The sequence below is a fragment of the Anser cygnoides genome, chromosome 1 (assembly GCF_040182565.1).
Source record: "Anser cygnoides isolate HZ-2024a breed goose chromosome 1, Taihu_goose_T2T_genome, whole genome shotgun sequence".
Lineage (NCBI taxonomy): Eukaryota > Metazoa > Chordata > Aves > Anseriformes > Anatidae > Anser > Anser cygnoides.
Genome location: NC_089873.1, coordinates 77,029,593 through 77,046,956, shown reverse-complemented (window position 1 = coordinate 77,046,956; position 17,364 = coordinate 77,029,593). Strand labels below are relative to the sequence as shown.

Genomic DNA, 17,364 nt, shown 5'->3' with positions numbered 1-17,364 from the left:
TAGAATAAAATTCTTTGCTTGGGTTTTAAGCTAGTGTATTTGATCTCATACTTGCAGAGGGCCAAGTCTGGAATCACCAGGGATTCTATTTGAAATCAACCACTTGATTACACATTGTTTCAGCTTTTTAAAAGGTAACCTAACTTTTAAAGTCGTCTACTCTGTCATCAGAGTGGTTCCAAAAAGTGTTTACCAATATGGTGATAGGTGCTTTATATCTGTGTGTGTGTGTGTAAAGCAAACTTCATTAATGCTTTACCCTGCTTAAGCTTGGTGTTTCTCTGCATAGCAGGTTAGTCATCTTTGGGTGTCTTTAGGTGAAGTCTTTGAATGTGAGCCTGTAACCCCTTCTAATCTTCCTTTTTAATGGAAGAAGTCCAAAGAAATCTTGTCCAGCGTTCATATAATCTGTGTTGCACTTCCACAATGAAACTGTTTGTGGTTAGGCTGTTAAACTCTTGCCACAGTGTTTGCATGCATTTGGAAGCCTTACTCTGGACACTGAGATGGGATACTGAGTTAGCTGAATATGTGGTCTGACCTACAGCTTTTCTTGTGTCTCACGTAAGCAGTTGGTGTTTAAGGTACAGCTCCTCCCTCCTCGTTTTATTTTGAAACCTTTATGCTGGGAATAGTTGAAATATGTTGGCTTCAGCCAGCCAGTGCTGGCTCAAACGCCATTACTGTTCTCAGTTGCAAATTAACTTTACCAAAAATTACTGTTTATGACCTCAGTTAAATTCTCATTGCCTTCAATAGTAAGACCAGCATCTCGTATGGAGCAGTGACCATGCATGCACACTATCGGACTCCTTTCTAAAATGAAGAGGTAGTGACGAGTGTTTTGAGTAACAGGTGGGAGCTGACAGTGGAACAATGAATCTGACCATTAACGCTACTGATAATAGCTAAAAATTCTTGTAAGCGTATTGAAAGAAGATATTGACTGTATTTAAAGTAGTAAAGCCAAATCAAATATTTCCCATCTGATAGATCTGTCTTCCCCTTCATTGTTAGAATCTCCTGAGTTAAATCAATTTGAAGTGAGGTTTACCTGGTGATGTAATAGGATGGTTAGCTTGTAAGGCAGTATGCAGGCAAGAACTTTGTCTTTTTTTCCAATTTGAAGACCTCCAAAGATTTCAGTAGAGGTGAGCCCAAGCAATAAACACTTATAGAGCTGTATGTGTTTTGTTTGGGGGTGGTGTGGCATAGAAAGGAAGTAGTGTATTTTCAGTAGTGGTCTGTTTCCAAAGTCCTGCAGGATCAAAAGCTGGTATAAGTATTACAATGAAATGCCTGAGCTGGCAGTCATGGGAGAGCAACCCTGGCAAGGGACAGCTCAGGTCTTGGGTACCCTTTTGTTCAGGTAATTGCATTTGTTTTTAGCTGGTATCTTAAGATCCTTTCATAAATCATACAAATCGTACAAACTGCGTACAATCACAAGGGGAAAAATACACTTTTTTCCTCAAATAATATGTAGAGTGGCAGCACTGTACTGCAGTCTTGTAATGAAGTTTGGTCACCACAGAACTCTGCTCAGTAGTTTGGTGGTTTCTTTGTCCAGACTACCTGGTATACTCATAGTACTACTGTTAGGACATAGGAGCAAGGTAGTATTTTTAAATGGCTAGGATTATTTTCTTTTTTCTAGAAGAAAGTTGTGTGTCTGTTATTCTCTAAGTTGTCTTCATTTTCAGAGAAGATCAAAGCATCCTGTTCAGCCTCCTCTGTTTAACTTTGATATTTGCTATTTTGAAAACTTTCATTGTTTGGGAATGTTGATTTTGAAAATATGCACACTTTGTCATTGACAATTCCTACATTTTGTGTGTAGATGGGTTGTATTTGTCTTCAGGGAAGAATCCATTCTAAGGCCTTAATAAGTTTTCTTTTTTATTGAAATCCTGGAAATTGCAAGTTAGGACTGATTTAAAAGAAAAAAAGTGTAATCTGCATGGGATCTGAGTCAGTGTTAACTGAAAACATTCACAAATTTTGAGATATTTTCATTTTTCTTTACATCTATTCCTCCCAGCTGTATGCTGGCTGAGGATGAATTAGATTTGTATTACCTTAAAAATATATAAATAAATAAATAAATTTGGAAACCAATTAACTTTTTTGGTTTGGAGAGGAGGGGAGAAGAATTTATTAACCAGATTTGGACAGCATCTTTGGCCACTTAGCTTCTAGTCTGCAGTGACTGAGCAGTACTCCGAAGCTAGTGAGGCTCTTCACATGGCGATAGATTCTGGGGGATGCACAGGGGCGTGTTTGGAGCTGATTTTTTTTCACTTCCCCTAAGGGTCTTCATGCTTCCCCCGGGAGATGGACAGCACCTACTGAAGCCTCATGTATTCCGTGAAGTGCACTGTTGCAGTGAAGGATTAAAACTTTGTGTTGATATTCACGTTAGTGCATTAACATAGTGGTGCATCTTTACCGCGTGCTTGACTTAGAAGTATTTGCAGCTCTTTGGCTTTGAACTCCAGAAGATCAACTAACAGCTGAGTGTGTGTGTGTGTGTGTGTACACCTCCCACATGTTACGGTACACTGGAATTTTTTTCTAAAGGGAATTTGGGGGATTTGCTAGCCAGTACTTCAAATTCAAGAGAGAAGTTACCAAAGAAGTGTGAAGGCACCATAAGACATTGTAGGATTCATTGCTGCTTGCTTTCCTATCTTGATGCTTTTTCAGCTTGTTCTGCTAATTGCAACACAATCTGAATCCTGCTTTTGAACCTTGAAGAATTTCCAAGGGAAATTGAAAGCTTATGTTGAGCACGTCATTTTAAGTAATGATTGTCCTCTACAAAAGTAAAAATAAACTGTGGTTCAACTGTAAGGAAAAGCGTTTGAATCTAGGTGATGATTTCTTCTTTGACCTGATTCTGGAATTAATGTGAGGACTTCATAAGTCAGTCAGGAAAAAATAAACATATGTTTCTTAACTTGAAGTTCTCATATACACAAGGCCTTGGAGTTATGAAAAAGACTGTTTCTCTTTCCACTGTTCCAGTTCTTGGAGAGGCTAGCTAGTCTAAGCTTAATGATTATTTTTCACTTTGCTGTGCAAGCTATGTTGTGATCAACCCATTGTCGTCTTTATTGTAATGTACCTTTTTGTGCTTACTTTCTTAATTTACTTGCTCTGATAAGCTTGATCAGTCACCATAAAGATAGCTTCTCTGTCTCCCATCTCACACCTTGCATTTACCTAAGTGTATCGATCATCCATTTTAACTTTTTCAGAGATTTAAAATACTGAATAGTAGGGATAGTGTTTGAGAAAACTTGCTTTTATCATTTTCATTACATGTGGATTTATTTGTGTATAACAACCATAGTGGCTTGAGATGTAAAGGGGTTGACTAGGTCACTGTTTCTTCCCTCCTGTAAGAGTGAAGGTTCTGCAGTTCATGTTATGGTAAGGGTTGGTGCTATGACTTTTAAATCAACCTGCTGGGTTTGGTTTTATTTTTCATAGTGATGTTATACTTATCAGGAAAAATGTAGTGACTTGTAATCAAAGTTAAGCTTCTGCTTAAATGAATACCATCTAAGTAAATTTAGAGTTTGTTTAGCTTCATAAAAGTATCTTCCAGGTTGGGTTCTTTCTCTCCCGCTGTAAGCAGAATGTCTACAGATTTGTGTTTTTACCTTTGAGGTGAGCAGCCTGACGTTTTCTCTTGAGTCCTGAGTTCATTGGATGTCTCCGCCTTTGTGGTAGGATCTTTCATCTAGACCTGTTTTTTCTCCTGAGCATCTTAAGATGTAATCATTATCATAGGTGATTTAAAGACATGGTCATTCTGTTGTTGCCAACTAGAAACTAAATCCCAGATGAGCTTTTTTTTTTTTTTTTAACTTACCTGTAAACCTAATGCTGTCTTGGACTACAAAATTCTGCTTTCTTTGTCATTGCTAACGTCCTTTTAAACGTAGAATTGTGTTGCCATTGACACGTTAAATTTTGTAGTAGTTAAAGCAAAAAAACTTTTATACTAGCAAATAAACAAATTTCAAAGACTTCACTTTTGTAAATGGCCTCTTGATTGGGCATTTCTTGGTAGCTGGTGCTTAGTTGGCCCTGGTTCTGCTGGATGATAATTCACTACCAGTCAGCGCCTAATGGGAGATGGTTATTACTTCTGAAGCTGGGAGTTGTGGGAGTCTAATAACTTGTAAAACCTTGTAGTAAGGTAATCTCTTTACTGTGACAGATGCTATTGCTTTGCTTACTGCTGTTAGAGATAGAGGTAATGGCTTGTGATAGAGAAATAAATTTTTCTATATCTCCCACATCCGTTTTACACTTGCACCTATGCAAGGTCCAAACACCCATGTAATCCATTCCACTGGAAGGATTGCTTCAAGAGCATTGATTAAACATCTTGCTGAGGAGTACAGCAAAACCAGCAAAAGTCAGCTTTGTATTTCCTCCATTGACTCATCTCTAATTGCAAGGCAAGAAAAAGGTAAAACATAGCTTTCATTAACTACATAATAAAGTAAGCAATTAAGGCTCCAAACAAAAACAGATCTGATTTTAACAGCTACTGCTATTATATACAGTTTGTTACTTATCAAATAAATAAACATTATAATTCCACTAAGATTTTCTCAAATACTTGGAGAGGCAGGTGAACAGATGTTGGTTAAAGGTCTGATGGAGTGCGCTCCTTTTCAACAAGGACAAATGCTTGTGAATGAAGCTACAAATCTGCAAGATTTCAGGCCCCATGTTCTGAACATGCAGAGCATGCTCATGCATGCTCTGCAGGTGCCATCTGTGACTTTTTACAATGGTGAAATGAGTAACAGTTATATACTTCAGTACGTTCACCCTGTATTATCCATTGTGTGCTTTCAGTGAGAGACGTTTGAAGTTCATTTTATAAAGCCAACTATTTGAAGGCACAAGTTACCCAAAAAGACTGCTGCTTAGCAAACTTGCATTGTTCTTGTACTGAAATTGAGTTACTTTGTGTTGCAACATATACAAGAAAGTGGTATGTTGTCTTCTACTTCCTTTTGTACATCAGCATAAAACCTAAATTAATGAGTTTTTTTAACTACTTTTGAAATAACGACCTCTAACGTATTGGTGAAAACATACAAAGCCCCTTTGCCCCTTCAGTAATATAACTTCACCTTATCTGCAAAAGACAGAACCTAGAGATAGCAAGATCTGATGTCTTACAAGACTGGATTTTTTTTGGTCTGAGTGTAGTCCTTTCTTTGTAGGTGTGCACGGAGGTATTCACTGGCCCTTTATCAGCTTAGCAGGGGTGAGCTGTATGAAATAGCTTGCACTGTTGTTTCACTGGCGTATGTGTTTTGCTGGATTATTAGTTAGGTTTTGAAAAGCCAAAGTCTGGATTTGATTCCTGATCCAACTCACTGTAAATTGAGGGCAGCCATGTGGGACAGGAAGAAATGGAAGAGGTAGGAGAATGTTACAATTTTTGAGTGCAGAGCTGGCTTCTGCACAGAGTGCTAATGGAACTATGTACATTTGAATCAAATGCGAAGACTGCAGTGCACCGTATGCCCGATGGAAATCACAAAATAAACCTCTGCAGGCCTTTAGGAAAGGAGAAAGGTTTCTGTATCTGCTGCCAGTTTTGCTGCAACTTAGCAGTAGCTTTACTTCTGTGCTTTGCTTTTTCCTGTGCAATTATAGGAAGGATGGAATCTGAGAGTTGTTAAGAGTGGGTTATAACTACATTTGGAAGTTAAGTTAACCCTTAAGCCCTCTGGGGAATCACTGTTTTGGATGACAACCTTTTTTGTATCAAAAAGGTTAGTTGGAAGCGCAGAGTGACATGTAATGCTCCTGCTAAGACAGAACTAATGTGAAACTGGATTTCTTTGATTGTTTTTGGTTAATTCTAAACCAAAACAATTTAAATTTACAAACAACTTGTGGTAACTAAATGTGGTCTCTTCATTCTTTTTCTGTTCCTGATGTGGATTCTGGGATGATCTTACTTCAATGATCTTATAAAAACAGGTCAAATCATCATGCAAAATGATGCTGTGTAAGCAACCTATGAAAGGAGAGAAGAACATCCTTAGTTTGCAAAGATGACAGCAGTCTTTTTTAATAAAATAGCCTCTCCAGAAAACAGGCTCTCCAGAATTGATTACAAATTGCTATGATGTGCAAATAGAAATTGCTGTCTGTCTGTACCTGGAAAGTGAAGAATAATTTCCTCAAGAATTATAATATCTGCTGTTTGAGAGAACTCAAGGAAATGTTGGATTCTGCCTTTATATATGTGATCACAGGCTGTATGTTAAACTACTGCTTTGCCACTGTTCAGTTGTTAATCCTGGCTGGGATGTATGCTCAGTGGCAAAGGAAGAGAAATCTGTTTTTATTCTTTCGCTACTGTTACATGTACGTATGTCCTTTGCTACGCTTACACAAGTCAAATGGAATCCCATTCCATTTTTTGTCCAGTTACTGTCAACCAGATTTACCTTTAAGGAAAGAAATTAAAGCAAGTGCTACACTTTGCTACCATTTTTACTTCTCCTAAATACTGATACACTTGTATGACTTGTCCAGTTTTTCAGAGATTTGCATGGTTAAGAACAGACTATCCCAAGTTGTGAGGGACCCACAAGGATCATGGAGTACAACTCCAAGCTCCATACCAGACCACCCAAAACCAGACCCTCTGTCAAGAAGCATTTGGACAACGCTTTCAGAACTCCAGCAGGGTCAGGGCCATGACCAGTGCCCTGTGAGCCTGTTCCAGTGCCCGACCACCCTCTTGGTGAACAACCTCTTCCTAACATCCATGTGGTGGTATCTTACTGACATGCATGTTTTTACTTGTACTGTTCTTCTAAAATGTCTTCCACTCGTTCTAACTGTTAGGATCAATAGCAAATGATCTTACTTGACACACTTTATAGTAACCTGCAATTTAAACAACTCAGTGCATGTGAAAACAGACCCAATCCCAATTTCTGTTAAATATCACAGTTGTATTGCCTTAGCCTATTTTTTTTTTGTAAGTAAGCTTTCTTATATATGCTTTTCTGAGAATCGGTGCAAAATATTTAGTCATACATAGGCATGGCAAGTTTTTGTGATGCTGTTTAAAGTATTAATAGTCAAGGGTTAACTCGTACAGTTTTGTTTCAAAAGGAAAGACAGGCACACAAGGAGTTGGAACTTCTTGTATTCTAAATCTGCAGAGCAGACTTTGCCTGATCATGAGCTGCAAGACTAGGCAAAATAACTTTCAACAACAAAGTAAGTTTTCCTCTGTGACTTAACACCTTCTCTACTGGTTGTGTTGGACAGTTGCCTGGTCAAGTGAGGCTGGATGTGTCTACCTTGAGTGGTGTAGTTGGGCAGTGTTTTCTAGCAGAGGTGTCTGATCAGCAGTCTGCAGCAACCTTCACACTTCTGAAACTCCAGCAGGAAATAATCAAAAGCATGTCTCCTATCAGTAAGTGTAATGTGATACAATTGCAATACATGCTGTCTTAAGAAAAAAAAAAGAATCTCATCATGGCAAGTAAAAGAATTACTAATTTCTGCTGTTGCTCTGGTATTCTTCCAAACTGAGTTGCACAGAATGCATGAGGAGATCAGGGAGTCATGAAGTAGTACATGCAGAGGCTGTGTATGTGTTTTGGTGGCTCTCTGTTATATCAGCATGCCCTTTTAATCTTTGGTTAATTGTTTCAGTGAGCTTTAATGCTGGGTGTTTTCAAGTACAATGCTACTAGTTGGGAGCAAGAGAAGAGTGTCCCCCACCTATACGTGCTCTCTTTTATATGACAATGTCATCCTAGTTTATGTATTGTGAGTTCTCTTGGAAGTATTTTTTTAAAAAACAAAAAATAAATCACATGAGGTGGATTTTTTTACCCTTTTCTCAACAACTGGTTCTCTGAAAGTTTAAATTTGTATTAAACGAATTCAAGCTTGTTGCTTCTGGAGAAGTATGGAAAGCAAATGCCCTTCACATACAAGGAGAAAACTGACAAGCAGAACTCTTAAGGTCGTGGTAAAAATTGATTTAAAAAGCTATCTGCTTATTTTTATTTCACTCTTTGGTTTATAGACCAGCACACTTTCATAACACTTTTCAGCATTTCAGTAGAGCATAAAGAACTAGGATGCAAAATTTGTGAAGAGGGAGTAATTTACAATTGGATATAAAGAGGTTATCATCCATTTTTTCTTTTCCTGAGCAAACTAGTAGTAACAAAGGTGATTTCTTTTTTGACTAATGTAGAAAGGGAAGTTAATAATGTTGCTCCTGTTAACACAGGATTTACTGATTTATTTATTGCAACAACAACCACAGCTACTTGGGAATCCCAGATGGGCTGCTCACTCGGATGTGACCACAGGCTAGCGGTAATGTGAGCAGGATTTGTGAGATGAGTGCCGTAGGCAAGTTAGACACAAGCAGGCATGGGACTGAATGATGTGGAGTCAAGGGCTGGTTGAGTCCTCTGTCAGTTCAGTCTGAGGCATTAGGCCCCTCTGGGGCAGAGGCAGGAATAAAGTTGTGTGACTTCTGCTGTGACCTGCAACCTTTCACGGTCTAAGTGCAGTAAAGACTTCAATAGGTTGATGTTGCTTATATTCATGTAATGTGCCTTGCTTCTAGTTTGGATCTGCCTTCTTCCAATAGGAAAGAGCAGTAGCCAAAATAGGTTCATATAGGTGTTGTTACTTCAGAAGCGTATGCTATTTATTGATACAGTAAGACATGATAGAATAGCGAGCTAGCAGGAGGCAGAATTACCTTTTCCTCTACTGGTATACCCCTAAACTTTCTTTTCAGCCTTTCATTTATTCCGTTTTGACATTTGTTATGAAGACATAATCTTGCATCTGTAGACCTTCATACCACGTGCTTTTAGTGAGACTTCAAGGGAAGATGCTGCTGTGCTATCTGATTGTGGCAGGGTAGTTTTTTTTCTTGCTAGGAGCCAAACAGCAATCCCAGGTTTAGTTTTTACATAGGTCATTATATAGCTGCTGAAGGATAAGTTTTGATTAACAGTGCTGAGAAGATAATTGAGACCATATGACGCAGATGTGGTGCAAGGCTTCCCTAGCTTGCAGCACCCTGTCTTCCTCAGTGCTCTCTGGAAAATAAATGTACCTTTCACCACTACTTCAAGGCATTTAACAATCCAGCTATACTTCTATATGGTGGTGTATCTTCTTAGATTGTGACCTTCAGGCTAATAATTTATAGTTGTAGGTTCCATGCAATGTCAGTGGTCTTTCAGAATTGTCATTACCTTGATAGAAACATAAATTAATATCATGATTCTCCAATCACCCTTAGAACTGACCAGAATGTTCTGACCTTGTTAAAACTACAGATGTCTGCTTGCCAGTAACGACTCAGGTTTGAGATTCCTATTTCCATATATTTTTCCTCTAGGGCTAATTGCTACTCAGTTTCAACAAAGACAGAAAAGACGTTCGTTTTAAAGATTTCCTGTTGTAGTCAAGGGTGCTGCTTTCCTGTATTTAAACAAAAAAGACTTTTGAAAAGCCAGCTTGGCTCCTTTTTTAATGTCATTTCTCCATAAGGTTTCTTTCACTGTCATAAACTGCTTCTTGTTTCTCCTGAACTTCCTTTCAATGGGATTACTTGGGTTCACATGAATTGGGACATAGTTTACTGAACAATGACTGAAACTATAGAACACGTGTTGGGAGTAAAAGAAAAAAGTTTTAAGGTCAGAAAGGATTGTTATCTGCCAATTCTATTTTCCTTTCACATGAGTGGATGTTTCATGGTTGCTTTAGAAATGTGTGACTGAAAGAGATCACCTGAATTTGAAAGTAATTTATTTTTCTTAGCAATCCTCTTTCCACACTGCAGACTGCTGTGTAATAAAAGTTTAGTCCAGGAAGTTTTGGAAAAACTTCAGTGGGAAACAGATCCTCAGAACAGGCATTCTACAATTTCATGTTCTCTGAAGAGGCGACCAACATGTCAACCTTTCTTCAGTTTGCATGTGCCACTTTTTTGGTAATGCAGTCATATATTCAGTTGATGAATTAATTGTTGTTTTGTTCTCACTTCTTCCATCATCACTACAAAACCTCTTTCCCTCTGCTGGGTAGGCTGCAAGGTGTGATGCAAATAGTTGCTTTGGGTAGACAGGGGTAACAGACTCCATGTGTGTCTCAGTGACATCTGAGAATACAAAAAATGGTCTGTTTAAAAACCATTGCAAGCAAAGAAAATTAGGTCTTTGTTTCCTCTATCATCTTTTCTGTGCTTTTGAATTCTCAGCCTCTTATCTTCTTTGAGCTTATTGATTGAGAGGTAGAAAGGGAATGTTTTACCATATTTTTACCTTACGTACCCGCCCAACAGTGTATGTATGTATTTATGAACAGAATTTCACCCTGCAGCAGCTTGAGGCTGGCATACTCCTCATCCTCAAACCTGAGCAGAGTCTCAAGTCTGAACTTGCTTCAGTATGGTGAAGCAAAGAGCCTCCTTAGTTTTTTTTAAATCTCTCTTCTCCCCTCCTACAAGAGCTAGAAATCTTACTCTTTTTATGCTTCCTTCCTACCACTGAGTTCCTTGCATATGCAGTGTCTATTTCCTCCTGATCTGAGAATAACGTGGTCACCCACGTGATTTTACCAACTTAGAGACACCCAACAGCCTGTTGAAATTGGTCATCATGGTTCACATTGCTAAGAAATCTGGCCTCTTGTGAAGTCCTAAACTGTGGCATCTCTTATCAAAAGATACTCCTGTCAACTGCTTGTTGGTCTACTGGTATTTGCATGCATGCATCTCCTTAGTACCTTGTAGGAATAAAAAAGACTTTTAATGCCTCTCATCATACCTGTTTATGTTGACTTTAAATAAATTGATTCCTGACCCAGTATGCTAGGGAGCCCTGGCAGCAATTTATATTGGATCCCTGCTATTAGAATCAATGAGGCTGGACCCTTTTCATGTTGGTGTGACTGACATCTCTCTCTTTCTGTGTTTTTCTGCATTTTTAATGAATCAGGATCTCCTACAAGTAAGAACTGGAGTTAAGGCTCCAATCTACAAGGCTGCAGTGTGAAAACAAAGAAAACTCTAGTACTTTTCTTGGAACTTCAATAGACCCCCTTTTTTTCTAACCAAAATACATAAAACGTCTCTCCTAAAATGTCTGGATTGATGAAGGGAAGAAAGTCTTTTCCTCCAACAGTAGCTTGATTAATGGATTTATTGTTTGTACAGATTTTGTCAGGAAGCCATATGGCTTGAGGAAAACAAAGAGGAAGTGGCTGATGTTGAGAATCTGATTTAATAGGGGTCTCTAAGGACAGAATGTGGCTCTTATTCTTACTCCTTCCCACTCGGTTTGTAAAGTGGTCTAAGAAGAGCTTTAGTGCTTCAGTGGAGCTAAAGATAGTACATCCTGAGTGGAAGTATTGGACCCTGCTGCTGGATCTGTATCACTGCAACTCGACTCTCAGGGTAAAAATTCACTGTCCTTTTCCTTTTATGTTAAGTGTGCTGGAGTACTTTGCAAGGAACAAAATTTGTTCTTCTGGTATCTTGGCAGTTGATCAGTTTGAGATTGATGAAGATAACTTTATCATCTTGAAGCTGAGGTCTCTTTTTGGGATGCGTTGCTATTTCTTTCCTTCCCACTCCTTTCTATCCTTTCTACTCTTCCACCAGCAAAATTCAAGCGTATGTCTCTGGATTTGCTGAGTAGCAGTCTGTGTCTTACAGCTGGGTTTATTTTCCTAATCCAACGTGTGTGTGGAGTTTGATAAGTAACTGAGGCTCAAACGGTAATGATTTAACCTGATGTTATGGGTGAGATGAATGTCCAGTATTACCTGTGACTGTTTGACTCTCGTTTTGACTACTTGGTGAATAAATCTGAATAGAGAATCCAAAGTAATATTCCATAATGTAACTGCTAGCAACTATGTTAAGGATGTTTAACATGCTCTTCCGTGTGTGAAAGTACAGCTGCTGAGTAAGAAGTAAAAAAAACCTATATGAACCATTAATAATTGTTAGTGAATCCACAGCCTGGAAAGCCAAAACATCACTTGACAAAAACATATGTGACCATTCAGAATTTAATGAGTATTGCTTTGTGACTGAAAGATAAGTGTTCAGGCTGTGGTGGCGAAAATAACTGTATACGTGGCTTAAGTCTCTGGAGATCCTGAACATCCTATTCTGAAATTTTTGGCCATAATGTTAAAAGTAGCTACTCTCATAAGGCTTCAGTGCATAACGATTGTGGTCTAGCATTTTACAACATGCCAGTCCTTCCTTTCTAGATCTTTGAGATTTTTCTTGTCATAAGTGGCCAGAAAACGTGCTTACGCTGGAGTTGCTGCTTATTGAATCTTAACGTATAGCCCTGGCAGGTATTAGGGAGAAAACAGTTTGCCTTGACAAAATTCAGTGATGCCAGCAGAAGAGGAGAGACTAGAAGACTAGAGGAAAGTTTTACTGCTTTAGAGCTGTTCTTTTACACTGCTGTCAAAGTGAAGCTCTCATTTGGTGTTCAGCATAACAGATACATTCAGTTGAAGTATTATTCAGAAAGCCTTTGACAAAGGTTTAAAAATAAACACTTCTCACATGTTCTCCTTGCTATGACATAGTATTAGGCAATGTTTGTAGGTCTGCCACAATGATGCTATTAAGCATCATTGTAGTAAGCATCCCTTCCAAGCTGATTAATATTAGTCTTAGTCAGCTGTTTGGGATTTGTTACCCTTTGCCTAGTTTGACTCTTTATGTATGCATTGGCTGTGATTTACTACTACAAGGGAGTCAGGGTATGCAGATCTAGAGCACTTGGAGGTTTTAGCATCTGGAAGACCTCCAATTTGAGAATTATTTCCCTTAAAAAGCAAATTAGAAAAGAAGATTATTTCACAATCTCCTAAATTTACAATTTAGCAGTGGCAGATGCTCGTGACTACCTAGTGCAGTGCTTAGTATTTCATAATGTTCTGGAAAGCTCATGAAATGCTGTTTACCACATTTAGTTATTTATAGCAGGAAGATGTCACCTGGTATAAGATATAGCAAATTAAGTGCAGTATTCTGCATTTCTTTTAAACTATTTGAAAAATGAAATTCTGCTTGCATGTAGGTGGCTATTATGTTCCTATATATGTTTCACACCTATTTCTTGTATGTCTACAGGTGCTAGGTGAGTGCTGGTTTTCCAAAGCATTAAAGGGAAGAGGAGGGAAAAGGGGGGGAAATATGATTTCACTCTCAAGATAGTTTTTCTAATTTATGACAATGTTTCTTTTTTCTTTTCCCCCAGCAACTGGCCTCGTCAGTAGATTTGGCACTTATGCCTGGAGTAGCCGACTGCACTAAGCCCGCTGCATAATCAGACATTCCCATCTATCTTCATCTGCAGGTAAAAAGTTGTGACAAATTTCAGACACGAGTTTTACTCCTCCCTCTTGAAAGTGCTTGTACATAAAGCATACCAAGAACCCTAGAGTTTAAAGAATTTCCTAAGTGCATGTGTATACAGACATCACTTCCCACTTTCTTCCTAAGGTTAGAAATCTGAGCAAGCTCTCAGCTCCTGTTCTGTGAAATGTTTGCTTTCTCAAAAAGGTTGTGTTCTGGAGCATGCCTTTCAGAATGCATTGGTATTATTTTTCATACTGCTTTTAGTTTCTAGTCCTCTGTTCTGTGGTGTAATTAAGTTGGTGAAGCAAGCAGGGAAAATGCATTCTTGTAATGTGTTCTGCAGTCTGTGAACGGAACAGAGTTAAATATATCTCTGCATTTGTTGTATTATTGAATAAATTCCTTTCAGTGGGGCAAGTCTGTGGCTAGATGCCAAATGGCTAGTGTCACTCCTTTATTTGTCACTTTGAAATGAGCTGTGCAAGCTATGCTCTTTTAAATGATTTTATTGACCAGAACAGGAGGTATGTACCTGCAAAATATTCATCAAGATGGTGCTTGCCCATCTTCACGAGGGGAGGCTTAATTATGTACCTTCACTTATTTTGAATAAATCATTTTTTTCTTTATAAGGATCACTAGTATAGTATTTTTGTGACTTCATACAAAGGGACAGTTGCTAGTATGTGGTTTATTAAAACACTTCTCTGCTGAAACCATGGAGTCAAATAGATTTTTGTACTTTTAAAAAAAACCACACTTTTTTCAGTGTAAAAAAAAAATCAAATGTAACATTAAGAGTTACATTAATATGTAACATTAAAAAATCAAAAAGTAACATTATACCCTTATAAAATTCTGTATTTCACACAATTTGGATAGTCTGCAGTCTGGTTCCCTCACTTCAGAACATAGAAGAATTGGATAATGTTTAGAGGAGAATGGCAAAAATGATGAAAGACGTGAGCAATTTTAGTAAGCTAGGATTTTTCAGTCCAAAAGAAAGACAGCTTAATGCAGGGGAATAGGAAGGAAGCCTACAAGTTGTGAATGAGACTAAGGCAAATGGGACTTACTTTATTCACTCTTGCAGCACAAGAACCAGTGGTCATCCTACAAAGCAGCTAATAAGAACCTAGCTAAGAACAAACACAAAGCAGGTAGCTCTGTGTAATTCCTTGCCACAAAGCCATGGAGGCTGAATAACAGAAGATAAATCCAGTTGAGGCTAATAAATACAAGTCACACTTGAAAGTCCTGGAGCTGGGACCAGCTGGAAGCCAATGGAGGAGAACTGTAAAGCATTCTTGCAGCCTTTTGTTCTTCTCTAGGCATTTACCATGACTTCTTGTTCCCCTTATTTTTACTGGTTAGAAACTTTTAATTTCCAATACAGTAGTTGTATTCTAGCTTGCTGGGTCAAGGTCTGTTGTTGCCACAATAGCGTCAGTCAGGGCTGCAGAGTCCTTGCTCGATGTTCCTCCAAAGGGACATTACCGTTCTCACTTTTTCTTCATGTACATCATGTAAGAAGGCTCTTTCTTGTGCTTAATAAGCAATAAAAACATTAGTGTTTGAATGAGAGTTCAAACTTCACTTGTATCCTCCAGCTGTGAGTAACTGCTGAGTGTTTTGTGGCTTGCATTGTGCAGAAGCACATGAAGCAGATGTCTGACTCTCCTGAGCTAAGAGATACGTCTGCTGGCTGGACTCAAAAATCCTGGGTGTGGTCCCCTCCAGATCCATCTTCCTGCCATGTAATCAGGGTGGAATTTTGTTTTCATCTGAGTGCCCTGAGTCATGAATCAGAAAATACCTCTTTCATTGATATCTGGTAATTTTTCCTCCTCTGCTCCCATCTGTGCTACTAGTATCTACTGAAAGAAATGAATAGGTGGGACAAGTTCCCAGGTGCTGTCTAAAAGGAGCTCTGGTTCAGAGAGAGCTTCTTCTCTAATGTTCCAGGCAGTTCTTGTTAAGGTGAGAAATAATCTCAAAGGAAATGTCACATCTCATTTTCATCGCTTCTCTTGTGCATTTCAACATATTGTGCAGACACCTCTCATGCTGTCTCTCATGCTTTTGGATGGAGTCAGTACAGGGAAAAAAATGAGATTGCTTTCACAATGTTATCACTGGGATCCTTGAATTTTGCTGCATTCTTTGGATTACAAGAAATGATTTTCATCTCTGCTGTCTCTATTCCCCTGCCACTCCAGAGCTGAATACCACACAATGTACCTCTTGTTCCCTTGCTATCTGTTTTGCAGCTTTTTAATGACCTTGTGCTTGTTCATACTAGTGAGATAGCACAGCTGAAGTTGAAGATACTGTGGTGTGTGCATCTATTTCCTTCATTTTCCTTACTTTTTCACATTTATATTATGTGTAACTTCTTGCTTTCTTGTTAAAGGGTGATATTTTTTTCTTTCCCCTTCTTGTCCTATGTAAATTTGTTGTAATGTAAAACTCAGATCTTGTGTCCAGATTTACAGAGTCAGAGAATCATCTAGGTTGGAAGAGACCTCCAAGATCACCTAGTCCAACCTCTGACCTAACACTAACAAGTCCTCCACTAAACCATATCACTAAGCTCTACATCTAAACATCTTTTAAAGACCTCCAGGGATGGTGACTCAACCACTTCCCTGGGCAGCCCATTCCAATGCCTAACAACCCTTTCGGTAAAGAAGTTCTTCCAAATATCCAACCTATACCTCCCCTGGCACAACTTTAGCCCATTCCCCCTTGTCCTGTCACCAGGCACGTGAGAGAACAGACCAAAACATTCGTAACACCTGTACTTCAAGCTTCTTGAATGCATTTCAAGTTGAATGTTATGACTCTTTCTGAGGAAATGCACTGATCTTATATTTAAATATATTTTTTCTCAATATTTTCAGAACTGGGACTCATTATTTTCTTGCCAACCTTGGGCAGACTGGAAATAGAATGTAAGCGGAGAGAGTATGTCTGGAAACAAGGGCAGAAGTATTGATAATAAATGATGGGGAGGGTGGTGTGTGCAAATGCCACATACGTGTAGAGACAGGAAAGCCTAACTTTTACACTTCAGAGATGTTTGATTCCTTCTTTACTATCTGGGACATGGGATGCTGAATCCAAGCCCTTGGTGGTGCAGGCAAACTATTTCATCTTTCCATTCATGAATTAAGTGAGCTTTGGCTGGGTTTGCATCCTCTCACTGCTGTGCTTGCTGGCTAGGCTTTTTCTGTAGAACAGTGAAAAGAAATGGGATCATGCATTTCTTGTGGATTCTGACTTCAAATTTTATTAAGTTAGCCTGGCTAACATTTTTGAGATCATCATTTGATTTTCATTGATATATTGGTCACTAGGATCTTCTGCAATGCTGTTTCCTTTGTAGTAGGAAGACATAGAGGGGCCTTGTGATCAGCTTTTTATGATAAGTGGTCACTAAACATTTGAGAGGAAAAAATATGTGCATACTACTCTTTACAACTTTGAGCTAACAACAGCTTTTCCACTTGATGTTTGCACAGCAATTACTGAAAATGTAGTTTTCCCATCTGGCAAATGCAAACATAGTATTAATTTTTGCACTAATTGCAATGCACATTTGTCATTTCTCTGGCAAGAAGGAAATGTTACTTTTGGAGGTATGTCAGTCTGATATAATCTTCTTTCTTCTTTTCCATTAAAGATCAGCAATTCTGCATATTGCTTTCTACAGAAGATAGCTTCAGAAAGTTTAAGAATTCTATGCTTTAAGGAAACCAAGTTTACCTTTGAATTTAGGTGTGTAAAGGGTTTAGTAAATTGATATCATGAAGAAGAAAAAATAGCAGTCGAATGGAGTCCATCCCATTAGTCAAATCTGCATAAATCTCACTATTATCTTCAAGTTAAACAGATAATTCATCACTTGATAGGGAGAGAAA

General features: G+C 38.5%; 1 protein-coding gene across 4 annotated transcripts in view; it reads left to right on the top strand.

The window, feature by feature from the left end:
- Positions 1-17,364, top strand: part of RASSF8 (Ras association domain family member 8) — an 83,585-nt gene that overhangs the window by 28,923 nt on the left and 37,298 nt on the right. For 3 of the 4 annotated variants that reach the window (XM_067000502.1, XM_067000494.1, XM_067000498.1), the window contains one exon: positions 13,341-13,439. The gene's annotated coding sequence lies outside the window, so the exon portion shown is untranslated. Of the gene's footprint in view, positions 1-7,211; positions 7,481-13,340; positions 13,440-17,364 lie in introns of those variants that run through there. The other variant, XM_067000504.1, reaches the window with a different exon arrangement.